Source organism: Zootoca vivipara, chromosome 1 (genome assembly GCF_965207765.1).
Source record: "Zootoca vivipara chromosome 1, rZooViv2.hap1.1, whole genome shotgun sequence".
In the NCBI taxonomy this organism is placed as follows: domain Eukaryota; kingdom Metazoa; phylum Chordata; class Lepidosauria; order Squamata; family Lacertidae; genus Zootoca; species Zootoca vivipara.
The window spans coordinates 32,211,814-32,219,492 of record NC_142582.1 but is presented as its reverse complement, the minus strand read 5'-3'; the positions used below and the strand labels follow the sequence as shown (position 1 = coordinate 32,219,492).

Here is a 7,679-nt window from a genome sequence, read left to right as displayed (position 1 = left end):
TCAAAATCAAGTGACCGACTTATAATGCCTGGCTACTAATATCCTCTCCCACTCAACTACAATGTTAAAGCAAGGCTTTACTTACATCCCAGAAGCTTCCTGATTAGCAGGGTGAGACACACACTTGAGTGACACCACAGTACTTTAAGATGCTTCAAGACAGATGCAGAACGAGCCACCCATAGTTTAAGACGTCAATAAGCATGTGCACACGGTGACCTCATAAAAGTCTTTTGAGGGATGAATTAAGTTTCCAAATTTAAGACATGGATAGAAGCATTCTCAAGTACTCTAAGTTTTGTTCCAAAGTTTTCTCCCCATATCCACCAGGAAACCCATCAGCAAGGTGAGATTTGTTCAACTGCATTCAGTCCTTCACTTGTTGACCTGTACTCCAAATAATACACTATCGGTGGTGGTCTTAATGTGAGAGGGTGGGTGCTCCTCTCCTCCACCATGACCTTCAAAACATGTGCATCAGTCTCCAAGCCAGTAGTATCCAATGTCTTAAAGTTCCCATTTGTATGATTTCTTGCTTCTCCCCACCAAGAGGGCATATTCATAGGATCACTTTAGGATCAGGCCCCCAGCATTAAGGTCATGTATGTGGATGAATACATGCATCCAGTCAAACAACAAAAATTTTATAGGAACCTAGGAAGTTGCCTTGTACTGCATCAGACTCTTGGGTCCATATACTTCAGTAATGTTCACTCTGGCTCTCCGAGGTCTCAGTCCGAGGGCATTCCCAATCCTGTCTGGAGATGGCAAAGACTGAACCTGGGACCTACTGTATGCAAAGCAGATGCTCGACCACTGGGCTACAATCCTTCCCCTGTCAGATTTGGAAAGAATCAATCAGATCATATAATCCTAGGTTCAACATAGCAGCTTTGCTCTTCAAGTATCCCTACTCACCGTACGTTTGCATTGGACAGGCAAGAGAAACCCTACTTGGAGGCCATTCATCCACAGAAGGGAAGTTTTCAGCAGGCTTGATGGAGTCAAAAGGTTTTCGGAACAAAAAACTTTTAGGGGGGGAATCAATGAGGACTGAGGACGTTCAGTGGTGATATGATGCTGAATGTCTGCTGGAAGGAAAAGTGGGGAGGGGGCTTAGGAAAAGGAATGGAATTTTCTGGGAAAGGGCATGACTTGCTGACTGGAGCACATCACACTACATTTTGTTGTGGAACCGATTGTATTGGAACCTATTGCATCCACCTAACCCCTCATCTAGGCTTGTGTCCACCACCATATATTGTATCTTGTAGCAGTAAATACTCTAAATTATATGCTATGTGAAATACTGTACTTTCCTATGTCTTTCCTGGAAATCAAATTCATTGATCGTACACCATACATTTTCCCATCATCTTACATAATTTTATAAAGTCTCCCTTAGTCATCCCCCCCCCCAAATCAAAATCCCCAAATGCCCCTTCAGATTCTGCTGTAATACAACTCCCATCATCCCCGACTATTGGCTTCAGTGGATATGGCTCTGTAGGGACACAGGTTCCACCCCCCCCCCTTCAGTCTATCCTCTCAGGAAGTAGATCCCAACCCTCCTCTAAGTCTGATTTCTCTTTTCTGAAGCATTTTCAGCTTCATGATACCTATTTGAAGTGACATGACCAAATGATGCACCCAAACCTGAAACTTATGAACAACCCCTCTTTAATGCAAAACGTTAAAAAAAGGCTAATCAATAACTTTAATAAAACACAGATATATTTAAATAGTATCAAAAACAAGTAGTACTAATTGCTTACCAGTTTGGTGCAGACTTATTTTTCACCCAGCCCTTCTATCAGCAATTGTGTCAAAATATCTCCAGTACATTTTTCATCAAATTCAGAAAAATAATTTCAGAAGTGAAGGCTGAAGATCCTTTCAGAAGCAAGATCCTGCAGGCTTCCCCCCATGGCTTATTCTTAAGTAAATGTCCTTTAACATTGGGGCAGCAAAACAAATTTCATTTTATTGCTGAAGTAGTAGTAGTTATTTATTATTATTATTATTATTATTATTATTATTATTATTAGTGGTAGTACCCCACCCATCCAACTGGGTTGCCAGCTGATAATGCTATGATTTCAGTGAGCTTCAAATGCAAAACTGCATTTGCTTATAATATTTGATTAGGATGTTTGACAAACTTCTCTTTCTCTCTCTTTAACACATCAGGCATGCAGAAACAGTTTAAAGCATACAAAGTCCGTGTGGGTAGAAGTAAATCTTTAACTGTGCGCTGCTGTCTGGTAGAAAACTATTTTCCTAGGTAAGGAATACTGCGGTTGCTGAGACAATGCAATAACTTTGCAAGATTGAGGGGAAATGAGGACTGGAATCTGTAAATGGAAAACACATTGATTTCATAATGAACTCTGAATAATAATGAATAATCATCTGTAGAGAGGCTGTTCTCTAGGAGCCTCTACCAACAGGTTTGATGGGAAGCAACAGGGGAAAGACAGCCAAGTTGTGGAATATTATTTCCAGGAATAAATAATGGAACTGTTAGCATTGCCTTCTGTACAGGAGACCTGTACAGGAGAGAGTACTTCTCTTCACAGTTAACTTTTCCAGCTGTATTCTTATTTTAAATCTTCTTAAAGAAATAAGCATGGGATTTTTATTTTTATTTTCTAAGGCAAGGGGAAGGACTTTACGTAAAAAAATAAAACAAAAAATTAGCAAATGCACTGATATCAGGTGCTCGGTAGCCAGCTTCTATCGTTTCCCGCACCTCAGTTAAAGCTCAGCCGGAAACTCCTGTGGAACGTCTTCAGATTAATAGTATGTATGGAAGAAATGTTTCAGCACAGCACTACATTTCTGAAGCCTTGTGCTCAGCCTGTGCTCAGAACAAGGTTTTCTTGTGTTTTCTACAGGGTTGAGTATACTCAAGCTTCATTAAACAACACTGAAGTTTTACCATTGACTCCAACAGGAAGCAAATCACACTCATTGTCCGCTTGCTGATTTTGTGGGTAAATCTTGAAGGCTCATTTGGTTTCTGGCAGAAATGTTTGGCTCTCGAGTTAAATGTAAGCAGCCAAAGTGAGCAGCTTGGTGGCTTGAAAACTGGGCTGAGGCCAACTGTATTCTAAAGCTTGCTGTTGAGCCAAAGACATCCGAAGGTAAGAAATCTTTGGTCTAACAAAAAGTGGAGGGGGGGGGGTTGGATTCAGGTTGTCATGTTAATCCATGGAGAAAGGTAGGAGTTTTAAAAGCAACAATAATGTAACACCTGGATTAGGATCAACTGAAACATTGCAGCAACAACAAAAAAGTTAACCAGAAGATATCTGCCTGAATCTTCGCGTTTCACTTTGTAGTGTCTCACTTAGGCTAAAATTCCATACTCTCTTCTGGGGTTTATTCATGAGCAGACACATAGGATTGTAATGTTAAAGATAACCAAGCTCCCATTGCATTTGACCTAACAAATAATAATATTTTCGGGATACAGTCATCTACCAAGAAGAAAAATGCACATAAGCTGGTGTAGATAAAAAGGTAAAGGGACCCCTGACCATTAGGTCCAGTCATGACCAACTTTGGGATTGCGGCACTCATCTTGCTCTATTGGCCAAGGGAACCGGTGTACAGCTTCCGGGTCATGTGGCCAGCATGACAAAGCCGCTTCTGGCAAACCAGAGCAGCACACGGAAATAATCAGCACTGCAGCCGCCCTGAGCCCGGTTTTGACTGGGGAGGGTGGGGTATAAATAAAAATATATTATTATTATGTGGGTGAAACTATCATTTTATGTTGCATATTGCTGCTTATGACAAGAATTGGATTGGGGTCTTATCCATATATCAACAACAAACACGTCTGACTGCCCCTGAAGCAAGAATTCCTTACATGAATTTTTACTTTATTACTTCCACATTCACTACAATGCAACAAGATTTAGATTGTAAAAATAAGTGATTGAACCATTCATTAGCATGGTACAGCCATCCTGCCAAGGAAACAAAACAGAAAATTTATCCCTGCATATCATTTTATTCTCCCTGCCCCTAATATCAGCTAAGCACGTCAGAATGCAGAGCACTTTAAAAGGTGCTTGTGATCAAAAAGGCTCACCACAGATCTCCCAAGGTAATTCATGGGTTTCAAAGTAAGCTTGCTTTTCAATTAAATGCAAGTGCCTGCTATGTGTTCACGGGGGTCACTTTCTGCATTCCACAGCACTAAGCAAGCATGAATTCTAGCACTGCTATGCATAAGATGGCAGACAGCCTGACACAAGGCTAGCTTATTCGCCAGCATAGTGCTGATACTGTCTTTTCCGTAGACCAGGGAAATTCTACACCTGGTCTTGTCACTTCATATTTTTTTAAAAGGCTAGGCAGTGATCAGTGGACTACCCCATTGCCTGTGCAATAATTGCAAAGAAAATGAGTGAAAACATTCCCTGGTGCATATTAAGCAAAACAGGATGCCTACAGGCCTGCCACCAAACCTTAAAATGCTACACCATAACAGTATCATGTTTTCTGAGTATGACAACTGGGAGGCATTTCTGACTGAGAAAAGGGAGATCAAAAGCAGTCATGACGTAGGCTTGATATCACACAAGGGTTGTTAAAATCTCCAGAGTCATCTGGAAGGGGCGTCAAGGGAGTTGCTGAAGGACAACAAACTTTCAACTGGCACCAAGGCGAATGGAAATTAAAAAGTATGTCTGCTCCCCCAACTATTTCCACTTAGAAGGAAACCCCCCTCATCATTTACAGCCAAGACGCTCTGAGAAACATTGCTGGCAAACAAAAGTGCAACAATAAAAGTCGCGTCTTCATTTTGCAGGCTGAAAAGGTACAAAGCAAGCACATTACAAGAGAGTGGATCAGAGTAAAACTTTGATCCATCATGTTACCCTGTTGGGTTCTTTAGCAATAAACCACACAGCCTTATTCAGCTGTTTGCTTCTGGATGCATCAATATTAGATGAGGAACAGGAATTATGGCTGAGCAAGGGTTATAGAATATAGCCCATAGAGACCAGAGCTTCAGCTGATGCTCATATTATGCCTCACTTAATTCAATTGCTTAAGGAAAATGTGAGACATTTGGATTATGCAGCATTTTGGCTTACAGAAAAAATGTGTGTAAGGGGGCTACACTGAAAAAGAACTACACTGTGCACACAGAGAACATGGAGACCTGGGCAAATATCTAATAGTTAGATATTAAGTTGTTCTGTTGTGTTACGCTAGTTTTTTTAAAGAACTTACTGGTATTTTGCCTAGCTAACTATTATTTTCTTACAGTTTTGTTCCCAGGATATTACAATTGTACTTGTAATTAATGGTAATTTGCAATCAACCCAAATGAGACATGATGACAAAAAAATATGCCCACTTTGGAAGGCCAAGAGCTGGGGTGGGTAGAGAAGAGAGCCAGGTCATGGCATTTTACTACCCAAGGATTTACAATACATGTTCCAAGAAATGAATAATACTTTTCTGTACCATTCTTGTCATTTTTATTCACAGTGCTGAATTATCAAATAGGCAGAGTAGACACTGGCCTATGTGTCCCACAACAACAGATCAAAATAATATTGATTTGATCTTGAAAGAAAATTACAATCAAGCTGAGTAGAAGCTTTGAGATAATGGGTGGGGGGGCAGATTCTGACTGCCTGGGGACCTCTCCACAGGGTTTAATCCTGCTACTGTTTATTTCTTATTATAAAGGAAATTCATGAGTTAACAAAAACAAGTCAACTTCTCTGCATAACTCCAAGTTCTAGTATTGCAAAAGAATGAGGGAGTTTATCCCCTTTTCTGCTAAAAACAAACTCATTTCCCAAGTGTGGTTCTTACACACCGTGGCACAGCCGGGTAAATTTAGACCCAGGACTGCCAGTCTGGAGGGGTCCCCCCTTGAGACAGCAATGTGCCTTAACTGCAGCTGTGACTGCGTATTCATTGCTTGTGCAATTGCTATGCACTGTGCAGTTGCAAAAGTGTCACAGGTCCCCAATAGATAGTGTGATGCACTGAGCAACAAACACAACTTTACCTTACTGCACTTTGTGATGTTATTAGCATCTTCTCTTGATTCGTTGGAAATACGTAGCCTCCAATTAAGTTATCTTTGAAGTGGCAAGAAGCGACCAGCAAATCTATTTCTTTTTCATACCGCTCTGTTGCTTTATCAATCTTTTCTTTTTTTCTTTTTTCGCAGGGTCGTTTTTCTGTTTTATTTTTGGTAATTCCTTGAAGACTGTATGGGCACTCTTTCCTTCTCTTGCAGTGCAGGATGTGCACATCTGAAAATATTTTGAGTGTCCAATCTCTTTGTAATAATTTCTTAAGTCAAGCACCAAGACTGAACAAAGGAGGCTGTACAGCAATTGTATTCATTATATGGGAAGAAACAATCCAACCTAGGAGGCCTCAAGCAGGGTGAGCCCCTTTCTTGCTTGCAGTCATAGGCCTTGAGCCTCTTTTTGGTGGAGGATCTCATGATTTGATAGAAAAATATGGAATAGCAGTTATAATGCAGCTTCATTAAGCTTTCCATAGCTATTTCCCTAATACTGGAAGGAAGCATTCAAAAAGCAACAGTACCAATGTTGTACTAGACAGAGACCACCACAGAAACCTCAGAACTAAGGCTGTTTTATCCATTCCCAACTGCTGTCTGCCAATCTGAGGGGCTCTGCAACCCTCTCTGACTTTTATGCATTAGCTAAATTGAGTTACGGTATCTCTGGGAGAAAATATCACATAACAGCTAAAATGAGGTTCATCTAATTTTCTACATGAAGCATTGACTCCACATTTACCAATGAGCAAGCAATATCACATGTTCCCAGAGGTTAAAGCGGCAGCAACCAACTTGTAAAGCTGCCTGGTTCTCTTGTTTTGTTCTGTTTTTTTGCTCATTTTTGAGTAATCTTTGAATAATCTGAAGATTGTGAAACAATATACCCAATAAAATGTCACTTTAGCTCCGCTTTTCCTCTTGCTCTGCCTATTATACAATCAAATGATTCTTATTTATAGCAAAAGTGTCACTCACTGTGCGAGCCGAAACAGCTGCTGTAGTTGTCACAAAAGGTTTCCAATACTCAAAATTGTTTAGCAGCGTCAACAACAACAAGGCAGCTGCTACAGTCCCCATTACACAGCAGATTCGTTTTTATCTCGTGAGCTCATCCCACATTTACTAGGGAGTTTCATTCTAATTGCCAGAAGAGTCCAAAGACTTAGTAGAGCTGGCTAGAACTCGCTGCCCCACAATGTGAACCAATTTCTTCCAAATGAGCTAAAACTGATAACTAGGAAACAGGCTAAACTGAGGCCACTATCATTTTAGACATCAACTTTTGGCTTCTCCTGCAAGCTCCTCTCACCAGCTTTTGGTAGTATAAAAACTGAGAATTGACAAAGACTTTTTCTTTGGAAAGATCAGTTTAATAAAACTGTCAATGAAACACAAGTCTTGTTATAGTTTGCAGACAGTGTTATATTCAGGGCATGAAACCAGTTGAGTGGTTTTGGTGAACAAAGATATTGATCCAATATGGAGAAACAAGAGGTTCAAGAGATAATGATAACAAGCCAATTAGAGGGCAGAAATGCTGAGAACATGTGGGTTCTGAAAACAGACAACATATACATGAATAGGCTCCCAGTATGTTTCCTAG

At 40.4% G+C, this 7,679-nt stretch overlaps 1 long non-coding RNA gene across 1 annotated transcript; it reads right to left on the bottom strand.

Moving 5' to 3' along the window:
* Positions 1-918: 918 nt before the first annotated feature.
* Positions 919-6,247, bottom strand: LOC148687520 (uncharacterized). Its single transcript, XR_015948025.1, has 3 exons — positions 6,047-6,247; positions 1,776-1,950; positions 919-1,088 (listed from the first exon to the last, which is right to left on the bottom strand). It is a non-coding gene; the product is annotated as an uncharacterized LOC148687520 (long non-coding RNA).
* Positions 6,248-7,679: the final 1,432 nt, after the last annotated feature.